The following is a 17,324-nucleotide window of genomic DNA, read 5'->3' on the forward strand; positions in this document are numbered from 1 at the left end:
TGGGGCAAGTATGGACAAAACATTCAAGCGTGATACAGCTCTGAATTTGGATTGTGATCAAATTTTGACATTACATGGGTTTTTTTTACACAAAACAAATGTCAAGATTTTACAAATCAATTAAAGATTTCTTCTTCAAACTTTTTAAATCTAAAATTAAATAGTTGACACAGCATAGGTTTCTGACACAGAATGAATGTGGTCTAATGAACTTAAAAGGTTTTTTTGCCTTTGAGCAATTCACTATGCTGTTGAATATTAATCCTTTCAAAAAAATGTTTGAAGAAATTTTCTTTTTATTTATGAAATCTGAAATGAGAAAAATTTAAACCCCCCCCTTTTTTTCACATCCCCGTTTCCCTTTTTCCAAAACTGATATCAATTCAAATTTCTGATGGAGTTTGCAACAATAACTACTCTTTTAAATACATCATAAAATATTAAAATGTAAAATAAAGTGCTTGTTATCACTGAATGGTAAAGATTGGTTGGTAGTAAAAGTGAATATACATTGTTTATTGTATAAAACAATAAAAAAAACTTCATCAGCAACATTTTATATTGGCAAATTTCCAATGAAGTTATTTACATAAAGTTATTGGCAAATAAAAATAGAAAATGACATCATAGTCATGTCTGGCAAATTTCCAACATATATTATCAACTACTATTCTATACAAAGAAAGATAACTCCAATTGAAAATTAATTGCTATTGCACAATATTGTGCAATTAGATATTTCTTGCTATTGTGCAATACTGTGCAATTGAAAATTTCTTGCTATTGCACAATACTTGATATGGAATCCTGATTTGGACCAACTTGAAAACTGGGCCCATAATCAAAAATCAAAGTACATATTTAGATAAAGCATATCAAATAAGCCCAAGAATTTAATTTTTGTTAAAATCAAACTTAGTTTAATTTTGGACCCTTTGGACCTTAATGTAGACCAATTTGAAAACTGGACCAAAAATTAAGAATCTACATACACAGTTAGATTTGGCATATCAAAGAACCCATTTATTCAATTTTTGATGAAATCAAACAAAGTTTAATTTTGGACCCCCATTTGGACCAACTTGAAAACTAGGCCAATAATTAAAAATCTAAGTACATTTTTAAATTCAGCATATCAAAGAACCCCAAGGATTCAATTTTTGTTAAAATCAAACTAAGTTTAATTTTGGACCCTTTGGACCTTAATGTAGACCAATTTGAAAACTGGACCAAAAATTAAGAATCTACATACATAGTTAGATTCGGCATATCAAAGAACCCAAATTATTCAATTTTGATGAATTCACACAAAGTTCAATTTTGGACCCTTTGGACCCCTTATTCCTAAACTGTTAGGACCAAAACTCCCAAAATCAAACCCAACCTTCCTTTTATGGTCATTAACCTTGTGTTTAAATTTCATAGATTTCTATTTACTTATACTAAAGTTATGCTTATTTGGGCCCCTTTTTGGCCCCTAATTCATAAACTGTTGTGACCTCAACTCCAAAAATCAATCCCAACCTTCCTTTTGTGGTCATAGACCTTGTGTCAAAATTTCATAGATTTCTATTCACTTAAACTAAAGTTATAGTGCGAAAACCAAGAAAATGCTTATTTGGGCCCTTTTTGGCCCCTAATTCCTAAAATGTTGGGACCAAAACTCCCAAAATCAATCCCAACCTTCCTTTTGTGGTCATAAACCTTGTGTTAAAATTTCATTGATTTCTATTCACTTTTACTAGAGTGCGAAAACTAAAAGTATTCGGACGACGACGACGACGACGACGCAGACGACGACGCCAACGTGATAGCAATATACGACCAAAAAATTAAAATTTTTGCGGTCGTATAAAAATATTATTGTTATATTGGAGACTAATTGCCGGAATGCAAAGTTGGGTAAGGAACCGATTAATTACAAATGTAACAATAATTACTGAGGCTACGGTTACATTACGTTATTGTTACATGAAAAACAGCAATGTACGCTAGATTGATTAAACTTAAATCTTCTATAGTTGTATTGCTTCATTATTTCATATGTACTAAACAATACTTGTAGTTTAATACTGATAAATAATAAAATATTATTATTCAACAAATGGTGTACAACTTGAATAGTTTTACTACGTATTAATGGTTTTGATGTTCTTAAAGATACTACCTAAGATTAGTCCTAGAGTGTGACTGTCAAAGGCGAAAAATATAGTTCAATGGTTTCACTTTTTTAAAGTATTTAACTGCACACCTACTCTTATTACTGTCATTATACTTTGGACCAATTTTGTTTATGGTGAAAAAAATAAAACTTGGGATGCGTTTTAAACAAAACTGAAACAATATCAAGACATACATTTCATACAGCTTTATAACTTGACTCAAATTGATAATCAAAAGCAAAGTTTGCTAACTGTAACTTAAATACTAAGAAATTCTGTATGTACACGTATGCGTGGAGGACGTAATTTCGTTCATCAAAAATGTGTCCGACTTTAAAAACAACTTACTGGATTTGTAGAAATTGTCATTGTAAATAAAAAATTACAGTAAATAAATTGTATGTTATAAATGTATGTAATAAATGTCCTCAACTTTTATTATTTAGTACATATTACTAGTCCCATCGTACATTGCTTTTTTCATGTAACAATAACGCAATGTAACCGTAGCCTCAATAATTATTGTTACATTCGTAATTAAGCCCGTCCTTACCCAACCATGCATTCCGGCATTTACTCTCCAATGTAACAATAATAACAACCTGAATACAAAAATAAAATATGTTACAACCAGTATTATGTCAATAAATTAGTGAAAAAAAATTCTATTTACTATCTTTATCATGTTTATGGTAGTATAGTAGACTCCGGACAATCGGATACCCAAAATGTCAGCTAAAGGACTGGAGGATTGATTGAGTGATTTTTAGTGGAAGAAGACGTCAAGTCTTCTGAAGACTTAAGGGGCCGACCATTGGCTTTGAGTCTCCGTATGCCGCATTCATTTCGTGTATTACAATTTCAAAACAACTTAGATTCCTGACACCGATTTTTACACATGATTGGGCATCTGAATCATTTAATTTGTAAATTATGATTGTAAAACAATCACTATCGTAAATATGACCCTTTTATTTATGTAAATTATTAGATTTCATCTCATCCACACGAACGTAATTTGTTTATTTGTAACAGGATGTTTTAACTGTAGATATTTGTATTACGCATGCGTGAATTTGGTATTGGTACAACTCGCCCTGTTTACAAGTTCGCCCTTGAAGTTACGAATTTGCAATCCTGCAGACAAGAAGATTTTATTTTTATATAAATAAAAAGGATATATAAAGTGTTATCTTTATTCATGGGTTTCCTTTGTCATGTGAATTAGATGCCCTTCGTAACATACATGTGAACCTCCCGTTTAGGAGAAAAAACTCCCGTGTATGAAATTTTTCAGACGCCATATTTGATCATTTCTTACTACTGTACGGGTGTAATTGACACCTGTGTTAAATTTTACCTGAACATCAAAGAAGATGTATAATTATATGGCTTCACTTGACAGCTTGGGTGTCAAACATACTGGTAATCAACGATGTTTACCTCCGGCTAACTGCCGTTGTGTTATCAAAACGATGTGTATTGGGAATATTGAAATACTTTTTTGTTACTTCCCTTTGTTTTATCCTGTTTTCAGTTATTTTGCTTTTAAAAATGTAAATGGTAAAAAGACTATAAATGATTAATATTTTAATCAAATAATCATAAAAGGATGTTGATTAAATGAATTTAAATGATTGACCTTTTATTCACCTTCTTCCACTTCAGAGCTATCAGCTCTTTGATTATCAGTTACATCACCACGATGTTTGCGAGAAAAATTATCAGCTGATTATGTAGCTAATGATTAAATTTGTTTCCACTTGCAGTTTTTAAATCCTATATTTATTAAAATCAATCAAATGTCCTGAAATATTTATGTAAATTATTATCTTCCATCCATAGTTTGTCTTTACTTGTTTAGTAAACAACATTTTCACACAGGTAAACTAATTTGGCTATAAATAGATCACAGCATGTCTGAGTATCTAAAATCGTAATTGTTATAATTTTATTTCTTTAAATAATCAAATTTAAATTTATGAAAATAATCATGATTGATAAAATAGTATTGCATAAAGTTTACGCTTTCAGAGACTATTTATGTTTAGGTCATGGTTCTACAGGCTTCTTCACATTATTGTAAACAAACCAATATGGCCGCCACACGTGATTACCTTTGCACATGTGAAAAAATATTTCTGACAAAAGTCAGATTTCTCTTGTCAAAGGGGATTTATATTTAGATTGCAATAGATTATTCAGAAGAAGGTACATTCAGTTTCAATTATATTTCTTATCATGTATTCTATGAGCATTTAGAGTTAAATCAAATTCTCCCAACAGTAACGTACTGAACTTGTCAACTGAGTCTTGTATAATTTTAATATAAATAGATTCAAACCATTTGAAGTAGAAAGGCATCTAATTCACATGACAAGGAAAACAATGAATAAAGACACCAATTTAATAAGAAATAGATCCTTTTTATTTATTAAAAACAAATTCTTCTTGTCTGCAAGATTGCAAATTCGTAACTTCAAGGGCGAACTTGTAAACAGGACGAGTTGTCGCGATACCAAATTCACGCATGCGTACTACAAATATCTACAGTAAAAACATCCGGTTACAAGTAAACAAATAACGTTCATGGATTTCATGTGGATGAGATGAAATCTATTAATTTACATAAATAAAAAGGTCATATTTACGATAGTGATTGTTTTTCAATCCTAATTTACAAATTAAATGATTCAGATGCTTAATCATGTGTAAAAATCGGTGTCAGGAATCTTAAGTTGTTATGAAATTGTAATACACAGAAACGAATGCGGCATACGGAGGCTCAATGAGTTAAAGTCAGTCCCATAGGTCTTCAGAAGACTTGACGTCTTCTTCCACCAAAAATTAAAGAAATTGTATGCAATAATTGTATGTATTGTAAATATAAAATAAATGTCTTCAACTTTTATTATTTAGTACTTATTACTAGTCCCATCGTACATTACTGTCTGTTTTTCATGTATCAATAACGCAATGTAACCGTAGCCTCAATAATTATTGTTACATTCGTAATAAATCGGTTCCTTACCCAACTTTGCATTCCGGCAATTAGTCTCCAATGTAACAATAATATTTTTATTATTGTTACATTTCCATGTAACCGTAGCCAGTGCCTACCACTTTTACCAAGGTGGAAATTAATGATCCTTAAATTTTTGTTTGTTAGTGATGTTTGGACAAAAATCTTTTCATACATGAGATAGAATTAAATTATACATCAAATGCATAAACGTTAGTAGAAAAAATCGCAACGCAAAGATCATAATATATGTAAAATAGAATTCCGGTTCGGCAAATTTCTGGCAAATTCCGGTTCGGGTCCGGGTTCGGGTTACCACTTTTACCGACCACCGTCCACAGACCTGTTACCCGTCACCTATTCTGTAAATTCCAACTTTTTCAGACGAACCAAGTGCTTCGGTTTGGAAATCCTCAGGTTACCTGACAGTGACCAGCCAGGTGACAGCACAGGCACTTGTTTCTATCCATTGGAAGACCCACTATCAACGTACATATAAATGTATATCCATTGGATAGAAACAAGTGCCTGTGGTTGACAGGTATGAGGAAAATCTGAATTTGCTTGACCACAATAATTTCAACTGGTCTATGCTTATTAGATAGAGCAATAATTTCTCTTACACAGTTTAAAAAAATTCAGATATAAAGTTATTCACACAAAGTGCCTGTGATTATTCATTAAAACAATACTACCAAATATAGACCTATTCAAGTACACCTTTGGCTTTGGGTCCAGGGTTTTCTTGACTTTTAATTGTATTTAATTTAAAGTTCTGTAGACTCTTTGTAAACAATAAATGCTGGCATTAACATATATAAATACTTGTTTTAGTGACTTAATCACAATGAAAATCTGCAATAAAATATTACTCTGGACTTACTATTATTATTGTATAGCAATATAATATTTCCCACAGAAAGTAACCAAAAGTTAGATTGCAATAAATTCTAATATTGCATTAGTGCAATAAATCATCAAAATTCATGACGTAATCAACAACAAGATCTTAGTTTTAACCAATTTTTACTTTCAAATATAATATTGCTATATACAATAAATGGTTAATTGCATGAATATTGTCCCTCGCAGAACATATATTGCACTCGCAAGCTTGTGCAATATATAATTCTACTCGGGACAATATTCCGTAATATTCATGCAATAACCCTTATTGTTGCATAGCAATATAATATTTCCCACAGATAGTAACAAAAGTAATAAAATTGAGAATGGAAATGAGGAATGTGTCAAAGAGACAACAACCCGACCATAGAAAAAAAACAACAGCAGAAGGTCACCAACAGGTCTTCAATGTAGCGAGAAATTCCTGCACCCAGAGGCGTCCTTCAGCTGGCCCCTAAACAAATATATACTAGTTCAGTGATAATGAACGCCATACTAATTTCCAAATTGTGCACAAGAAACTAAAATTAAAATAATACAAGACTAACAAAGGCCAGAGGCTCCTGACTTGGGACAGGCTCAAAAATGTGGCGGGGTTAAACATGTTTATGAGATCTCAACCCTCCCCCTATACCTCTAGCCAATGTAGAAAAGTAAACGCATAACAATACGCACATTTAAAATTCAGTTCAAGAGAAGTCCGAGTCTGATGTCAGAAGATGTAAGTTAACCAAAGAAAAATAAACAAAATGACAATAATACATAAATAACAACAGACTACATGGACTACTAGCAGTTAACTGACATCAATTAACTCCAGCTCCAGACTTCAATTAAACTGATTGAAAGATTATGATTTCATCATATGAATATACCAGGAATAACAGTAATTAAGCGTGCAATAAATCTTCAAAATTCATGAATCTTCGTTTAAACCAATTTTAACTTTCAAATATTATATTGCTATACAATAAAAGGGTTATTGCATGAATATTGGGGAATATTATCCCATGTAGAACATATTATATTGCACAAGTTTGCAAGCTCGTGCAATATAAAATTCTACTCTGGACAATATTCCCCAATATTCATGCAATAACCCTTTTATTATTAACCCAGGCCTATAATATTATTTTAAATTCATTGGTTGCTGTGAAAAAGTGTCCTTTAGTTGGACATTATTTCATGATAAAGTACTATTAAATTCAAGGTTGACTTTCAATAAGAGGACTTTTTCACAGTGAAAGGTGTCCTTTAAAGGGAGATAATAAAAAAATCAGTGATTTTTAATTCGACTGCTCAGGGTTTTTTTACCTATTCTGAATCAATTAAAGAAAATGAAAGATCTAGTCAATGAATCACAGCTTATTGGGAGCTGTTGACAAGCACCAAATCTGAAGAAACTAATCTTACATGAGTACATGAGCAAAATTCAGTACACAGAAGGTGGCAGAAATTTACAAAAATTTGGAATGTGTGAAATGCTAGAAGTGAGACAAAGTAAAACTCTGAAATCAGGCACTGCAATTAAACCGAATAAAAGCATGAACAGGGCTTTTTACAGCTGACTTTAGGTATGGGCTTTGCTCTTTGTTGAAGGCCGTACAGTGACCTACAGTTGTCAATGTCTGTGTCATTTTGGTCTCGTGTGGATAGTTGTCTCATTGGCAATCATACCACATCTTCTTTTTTATATGAACTGTAAATCATAAAAAAATATTTATTGTGCAACCTGTCCCACTTGTAATCATAAGAACATAGGTCAAACCAATAGATAATTGTTCACAAAGTGACAGCAGATAAAGGACCCGTCAATTAGAAACTCACCATGTTTAGGAACACTTTGACCAATGTGGAAAGAGAAAATTAAAAATATATCCCTTTTTAGCTCACCTGACCTGAAAGGCCTCATTTGGCCTCTGTCGTCCGTCTTTGGGCTGCCCCTGAATTGGTGATTTTAAGGAAATTTTGCAGTTTTTGGTTATTATCTTGAATATTATTATTGATATACTTCTAGATAAACGGTAAACAGCAATAATGTTCAGCAAAGTAAGATCTACAAAAAAGTCCACATGACCAAATCGCATTAACGAGTGATTGCCCTTTAGGCTTTATAGTAAATTTTTGTCAATTTTTTCGCAAAATTTTTGTAATTTTTAGATTCTTGGGTTCATTATAGATAGAGATAATTGTAAGCAGCAAGAATATTCAATAGAGTAAGATCTACAAACCCATCACCATCATCAAAACACAATTGTGTCATGAATCCATCTGTGTCCTTCGTTTATAATGATATGCACATAGACCAAGGTGGGCGACACAGGCTCTTTAGAGCCTCTAGTTTAAAATGTGGACCGAATATAAAATTCCACGTGAAGCCAAGGAACACTATTTTCTCGAACTGTATAAGCTGACTTTAAACAGGAAATGAAATTCGGTTCGTGAATAAGATTCCGTAATATACACAAACTACCGCATGACGTTACTATTAGGTAACGTCACAAGTTGTTACTAGTAACCATAACAATTCTGTCTGATGAACTGTAGGAGATGCGGTGAAAGTGCAAACAGAAACAATGTTCGATTTATAATGTGTTTTTTTGTGCTTTTTATTTTTAAACTATATATATATATATATATGTTCTTTGAAAATTTCTTAATACATTGTTGGTCTTCAAAAATGTGTGTAATTTAAAATATTTACATGTACTTGGGACCTTTTAAATGTTCAAAACTGTTCTATTTGTTAAAAGTAATCTGAAGCAATTCCTAGACACGCTTCTGTCATCAGGGTAAAAAGCCTTGTGACCTAAATATTGATAAATCAGTTAAGGTAATTCTTTTTTTTTTTTTCATTAATAACAAAATCTATAGATGATTAAGTATAAAACAATTGTATATATCTATTTCAAGCAAACTATAAGAATGTTTAAAATTTAAAAAAAATCACAGAATCTAAATGAATTTTTTTAACTTTGCATTATTTGTTAAAGGGACACTCAGTGACAGTATGGACTTAGTCTTGTCTATCTTAAGTTTGGTTAAACTGCCTTCTGGGAAAACATTATTACATGTTTACATTCCCAATAACTAAGTACTATTAGTCAATTATGTGTGAAAAATTTCAATTTCATGGGTTTTAATCCCCCAGGATTTAAGAGACATGAAAATTTTATTTTCAGTACGTCTCAGTTACTTAATTAAAGACAACAAAAATATTAAATTAGGGTAATATAATATTCCCCCAAAAAAATGAACATTGAAAAGTTCTCACTCTCGTCAATATAATACTTCCATGCTCTGATACACATTTCAATGATTAATAAATTAGATGTGAGGACATGATGGGTAATTTATAAACTCTTTCCTTACTTAGAAAAAGCTTTAAGAGCACAACATTTCATTGGGAGGGTACAAAACCTCTATATATTTACAGTTCTCCTGGATACTGATTTGTGAACATGTAAAAATAAGGCAGATAAATCACTCATGTGACCTCAACAACGATAGCGACAAATGTATAATTTTATTTACTTTTTTGAATTTCTCATTGATGTGATGTAAATTTTCTGTTAGAAACTCACACGACTGTCTATCTAAATTAGTGTGACAGTTGCACAAGACTGTTTTATCTTAATTTTGCAGATTTTTTTTTATCTGGGTGTACATCAGCTTGAAATGCAATGTGACCTAAAAGACAGCATAATAATGGACAGATGTAAGTAATGATAAAATAGTCAATGATATGGGAAATGTAAGAAATTGTAAGAAAAAAGTTGACAGACATATTGTTTTACACCTGTCCCTCTGTCGGTCAGTTAGCTATAGGTAAAAGTACAGCCTTCAACAATGAGCAAAGCTCATACTGCATAGTCATATATATAGGCCCTGAAATTACAATTGTAAAACAATTCAGAAGTAATGACCTTAATATTAATATACAAATAAAATAACTAAAAACAAATATATGCAACACAGCAACATACAACAACCACTGATTGTCCAGGTTCCTGACTTGGGACAGGCACAGAAGATGGCAGGATTAAACATGTCAGCGGGATCAAAGCCCTTATAAAATCCTGTATTCTAAATATTCTCAAGAAAATCTGATATATCAGAAATGTAATTAACATCAACCATTGTCAACACTTTTAAACATGTGACCCAACTTGACCAAACATGTGACCCAATCCCATTAAATACACATCCTTTAAATATTTTAATGTATGCTGATGATGTAGTTCTTTTATCATCATCAGAGCAAGGACTTCAAAATTGTGTTAACAAATTAAATAAATTTACAGTTGATTATAAAATGACAGTTAACATAAAAAAGACCAAGGTTCTTGTATTTAACAAATCAGGAAGACTTAAAAATATTAAAATATCATTAGGAAACCAGACTTTAGAATGTGTACAGAACTACACATACTTAGGTATAAATTTTTCATCGTCTGGGAGTTTCCAAATAGCAAAGAAAGAACTTTATAACAAAGGAATGAAAGCATATTTCAAATTAAGGAAGACCTTTTCAGTGGAAAGCCCAAAACCTAGTACTTTATTACACATCTATAACCATACAATCCGACCAATCTTGTTGTATGGATCTGAAATTTGGGGTTATATACCACATAAGAAACAAATACATTTGGATAACTTTATATCAAAAGAAACTGATTATCTTGTACTAGAGAAAATTCATACTAAGCTTTGTAAATTTTCACTTGGAGTTAATATAAAAACATCAAATATGGCATGTAGAGGAGAACTAGGTTCACTCCCTACACTGTATTATGTAATAATGAATATGGTAAAATATTGGATCCATCTTATGAAAGATATTGAACCTTCAAATATTATTCTAAGGGAAGCCATAAATCTATCTCATTCTATGGACAAACATAACCAGGAATCTTGGATAGGAAGCATTAAACATATATTTAAATTTCTAGACTTAGAATATCTATTTGTTAACCAGTCAAACTTTAAACAAAACCATATTCTAAAAAAAGTAAAAACATCTTTAACTATTAAATTTAAAGAAAGCTGGTTAGCGAGTTTAGAAAGCAATTCTGGGAAGTGTACTAATTTACAATCTGGCAATAAATTAAGAACTTACAGAAAATTTAAAAATATTTTTATGTTTGAACCATATTTAAAAATGAATTCAAAAAAAGACAGGCAAATAATCACAAGATTTAGAACTAGCTGTCATGATCTCGAAATAGAAAGAGGGAGGTATATTGGAATTAAAGCTGAAGACAGAAAGTGTAAGCTATGTAAGAACACGGTTGAAGACGAACTACATTTTCTTTTAAAATGTCCTGTTCTAAAAGATACTAGATCTCAACATCTATCTAATTTAAATTCTAAATTCAAAAATTTTTCAAGATTACCTGATGAAATGAAATTTGTTTGGATTCTTTCATCTGAAGATTTGTTTGTTACTTCAAACTTATCTAATTTATTGCACTCCCTTTTTGAAGAACGAAAGAAAATTATAGAAAATATTGTTGTTTAAAAAAAAAAAAAAAAAAAATAGAAGAAAAAATATATATTAGATATATATATATATAAATTAAAATTGATCAGGAGTTGTCTCCCATAGACCTAGAACTATCCTAAAGATTTATGTAATCTCTCCAGGTCACAGTGGCACCCATAACAACTATGTTTTGTCAATAACTTGGTTTATATCAGGTTAATTAGTGTAAATGTGTATTCATGTGGTTTTTTGTTTAATTGTACTTTAATCATTCTAATCATTTTCTGTGCTTTATTTTGTAATTCATTTGATTGTATAGCTCAAATTTTGGGCACCATGATTGGTTAATAAAATTATCTTATCTTATCTTATCTTTTAAATGTTGTATTTAACTTTATTTGATTTATGCTTATACAAAGAAGATGTGGTATGATTGCCAATGAGACAACTCTACACAAGAGACCAAATGACACAGAAATAAACAACTTAAGGTCACTGTACTGCCTTCAACAATGAGGAAAGCCCATACCACATAGTCAGCTATAAATGCCCCCAAAATGACAAATGTAAAACAAGAAAACAAACTAACTGCCTAATTTATGTACAAAAAATGAACAAAAATATATGTAACACATCAACAAATGACAACCACTGCATTATAGGCTCCTGACTTGGAACAGTCACATACATTACATTGTACCTTAATATTTTAATTCACATATTGGTATACAATTTATTATGTTTTATACGACCCCAATTTTTTGGGGGGATTGTATAATGGTATGATGTCGTGGTTGTCGTCGTCCGAAGACACATTGTTTTCCGGATAATAACTTTAGTTTAAGTGAATAGATCTTTATGAAATTTTCTGAGAAGGTTCAAAGTACCACAAAAGGAAGGTTGGGATCATTTTTGTGGATGATGCGGTCCGAGACCACAATTAATTCCTCTATCATTTCTTTATAACGTTTTTTTCGCATTAAAAAAGTTTTACCTATTCTTTTTGTCTAATTTTTTGTGTGTGTAATGTACAGTACAAGTCCAAAAATTTACATCATACAAATTTGGCCAATACACATCCATACCTTATAGGCAAGTCAAGAGATGATCCGAAAAGTGTAAATATTACCTTTTTGCACCTGGCCTAATCACTCTTTCCTTATTAAAATCAGTTAAAATAAAACATCTAAAAGTTTATTTCAGCTCTCTTCTTTCATTTCCACCCCAGAAAAGCTAAGAAATGAATGACAAAGGGAAAGAAAAAAAATAAAGAAAAAATACACTATAATTAAAGGGAACTATATTCGGAACAACGAAAAGCGGGGTCATTAATTGTGGTCTTGGGCCATGCTCCCAACCGTTTAGGAATTAGGGGCCCAAAAGGGGCCTTAAACAAGCATTTTTCTAGTTTCAGGATAATAACTTAATATACTTGTGAGTATTTAAATTGCTCTGAAAGTATACCTCAATGTTGAGACCACAAGTAGAAGGTTATGATTCATTAGAGGGGTTATGGGGCCAAAGTTAAGGAATTAAGGGCCAAAAAGGGGCCAAAACAAGCATTTTTATAGAAGCTTCCCTTCTGTTAAAGGGTATTTTAAGGGGTATAAAGAGTGGAGGGGTTACACTATGGGATTTTATTTAAAAAAAATTTCAAATGACTTGAAAACTGTAAGTGATAAACCCATGCAGTCTTCAGAAACGATCACAGGACAATAAAACAAATCAAATGAAATATAGGGTGAGTCCCTGGGGGAAACCCCCACCCTCTTCAATTTGAGAATGTGCTATTATCTTGTAAACCGTCCAGATCTCCACCCCTAAACCATATATATTCTTGTATGGGACAATAAAACAAATCATATAAAATAAAAGGGAAGTCCCTGGGGGGTCACCTCTAACCCCTCTTGTTTGAGAACTTGTAAACGATCAAGATCCCCACCCCTAAACCATATATATTCTTGCATGGGACAGTAAAACAAATCAAATGACAGAAATGGGAATTCCCTAGGGGTCATTCCCACCCCCTCTTGTTTGAAAACATGTAAATGGTCCAGATCCCCACTCATAAACCATATATATAGAATATTCTTGCATGGGACAATCAAACAAATGAAATGAAATAAAAGGAATTTCTCTGGGGTTCACCCCCACCCCCTCTTGTTTGAAAACTTGTTAACCATCCAGAACCCCACCCCTAAACCATATATGTTCTCATTTCGGACAATTAAACAAATCAAATGAAATAAAAGGGAAGTCCTTCGGTTTTACCCCCACCCCCTCTTGTTTGAGAACTTGTAAACGGTTCAGATCCCTACCCCTTAACCATATATATTCTTCAATGGGACAATTTAACAAATCAAACCAAATATAGGGGGAGTCTATGGGGTTACCCCACACCCTTTTGTTAGAATACTTGTAAACAGTAGAGATCCCCACCTCTAAACCTTATATATATTCATGTATGGGATAATAAAACAAATCTAATAAAATATGGGACCATGGAAATGGATAATTATGGGAGCTTTGTTTGGGAGACTTCGTAACAGCATCCTGTAACAATTACTTCTTGTTTATTACATATTTTAGTGTATTAAAGTAATTATACTGCTTCCACTTTTCAAAATTCTAAGAAAGCTCTATCTCTTTAACATGTTTAATGGATAAATAAATGAAACTAGTTAAGAACTCAACAGATAATTTTTTTTCAGGTTCTCTGATTGTAAGTACCATAATAACTAGTGATAGTTCAACGATTAGACATTTCTCAGAGGTCACATTGGTACGCTGATCCCTCAAATTGCACTTGCCACTTTAATATATAATATTTTGTGATAAAAGTTTAGAGATTAATCGCCAACTTTGAAAACAGACAACGCATCACAATACACAAGCGTAGATATTGGTTATAAATTATTATTTTTGTTTTAACTTTAATTGTTAATATGCTTCTGAAGGAAAACAAACTAATCGACGACACAAAATAAAATAAAACTAAATTAATCATTTGAAAAATACGGAAGCCCTGGAGTGCCACGCAAAAAAATAATTACAACTTGCGCGCACAAGTTACTAACTTGTGCGCACAAGTTACAAACTTGAGCGCACGAGTTACTATCTTGTGCGCGCAAGTTACATAACTTGCGCGCACGAGTTACAAACTTGCGCGCACGAGTTACTATCTTGTGCGCACAAGTTACATAACTTGCGCGCACGAGTTACTAACTTGTGCGCACGAGTTACTATCTTGTGCGCACAAGTTACATAACTTGCACGCACGAGTTACTAACTTGTGCGCACGAGTTACTATCTTGTGCGCACGAGTTACTATCTTGTGCGCACGAGTTACATAACTTGTGCGCACGAGTTATCAACTTGTGCGCACAAGTTAGTATCTTGTGCGCACGAGTTACTATCTTGTGCACACAAGTTACTAACTTGTGCGCACGAGTTACACAATATGTGCGCACGATTTATTAGAGCCCTTATTGACATGCGCGTGATTTGTACATTGTGAATTGTCATTTCCTGCTTGGATGAAGTTTATGAAGAAAGGTAAGTTTAAAGATATTTAATCAATGTGACATAATGCATGGATGTAAAATGTCTGCATGTGTGAACGCATTCAATCTATGTAGCCACCGTTAGAAGCCGCGGTCTGAGACTTATACTTTCCAACAACCATACTTATTCATGCTTTTTTCATTATTGGAGATAAAAATGTTTTATTTTTTTTTTTTATAAAAACGGTCAAATCATAAACCACAACCTTATTAACCCGAATAATCCATTCGTTATATTACGATCACTCCATTAATTCTGAGGACAATGAACATAAGGGGGCGCGGTAATTATTCGATTTACAACCTTATTACAAATTAAACGATCATGGGCTTAAAAGCTGACAAAATAACATTTTCCAAGTATTTGGTCCAATCGTATTCTTGTCGATTTCACATTGACAAAAAAAAAACTAATGCATGGGGGAAATAATGACCAAATGTCCGAAATGAGCATAAACTGAATGTCCGAAACGTATTTGGTATCTATAATACAACTTCTAAAATCATTTGAGGTTAAGAGAGAGTTTACCTCTTATCCTTACCTCAAAATTCATATTTAATCTATGCTTAAACTGTTAAAACGGGTACATATAAAATAAGAAGCGGAATCGAAACCAAAACAAACGAAATATAACGAAACGCAACGAAACGAAAAGAAAGGGAAAATGAAGAAACGAAATACAACCAAAATCAAAACTAAAGATTCAAAGTTTAACCCAATAGCACTTAAGAATCCAACCCTTTAGTTTTATGCAATTATTCAATTGTGTGGTGCTCTTGATAGTTTTCATTGTTACAACTACGTTAAAACAGTAGGCTGTATATTTAAGGAAATAGCTCTATGATCTCTTATTTGATGGTCTCTCAATTGATGATTGCAAATGAATTGATTGTTTTTTAAAAGACTTTTCTACAAAACTGTGTGGATGTGCAGTACGTGTAACGTACAATATAACATTTGATATTCAAGAATATAGGGTTATTGCCTGAATATTGGGGAATATTGTCCCGAGTAGAATTTTATATTGCACGAGCTTGCGAGTGCAATATATGTTCTACGAGGGACAATATTCCCCAATATTCATGTAATAACCCTTTTATTGTATAGCAATATAATATTTGAAAGTAAAAATTGGTTTAAACTAAGATTTTGTCGTTGATGACGTCATGAATTTTGCAGATTTATTGCACTAGTGCAATAATAGAATTTTGGTTACTTTCTGTTGTAAATATTATATTGCTATACAATAATACTTTTTATGGACTTTGTCTTTGATCCTGTCGGCTATCCTTATATGGGTAAGTCTGGAGCGTGAGAAAAAAGTTCATGTCTTTGAAGTTTTCTAAAATGTATTCAGCACCAGGTGTTGCACGAGCTTCAGCCGGGTATACATGTATATAAAAGAGATGTTTTTGTTCAAATGTTATAACTCAAAATAGAGCCCACTGAGAAGGAAAAGGTATTATACTGCAATCAGCTATTTTACTATACAGATAAAGCTATACGTATAAACTTTAGCTTTATACTTCAATGACCTCAACTAACCTATAAGCCCCGCCTACTAACCGGAACTCCTGTATTTCATCAACAACGTCACGTCACAACCATTACAACGTGTAGTAACAATGGTCAAACTTTTATGTATTTAAACTTGTTATATCTTCAAATTGTTAATTTATATACCATGTGTATTAAATGTTATTATTTAAGTTCATTTTCCCTTTCTTATTTCTTAAAATTTCAATGTCTTACCGCCTGGACTATACGCTCATAGGGAAATACCCCAAAACGGTACCCCCAAGAGGGAAATTCCAAAACACTTTTTTTTAACAATATTTGTTACATATTTTTTATTTTTTTTATTTTTTTATCGATTTCAGTATAAAAACAATATACTTATAGTGTCTTGAAATATGAAATTTATTTGTATTCGGCACGAAACGGGAAAATGCTCGGTAGAACCTCGCATTTTCCCCGTTTCTAAGCCTCATACAAATAAATTTCATATTTCAAGACACTATACGTATATTGTCTAAATGTACGTACATTTTAGAATTATTTGGCGGTGCTTTACACATTTTGATGTTGCGTTATTCCCATTTTCAGTAGCAAACAAGTTGATATCTGAATGGCAAAATATATACAAGATTTTAGTAGTCCGGGTCAATATATATAAATTAACTTA

Source organism: Mytilus galloprovincialis, chromosome 13, assembly GCF_965363235.1.
Source record: "Mytilus galloprovincialis chromosome 13, xbMytGall1.hap1.1, whole genome shotgun sequence".
Classification (NCBI taxonomy): domain Eukaryota; kingdom Metazoa; phylum Mollusca; class Bivalvia; order Mytilida; family Mytilidae; genus Mytilus; species Mytilus galloprovincialis.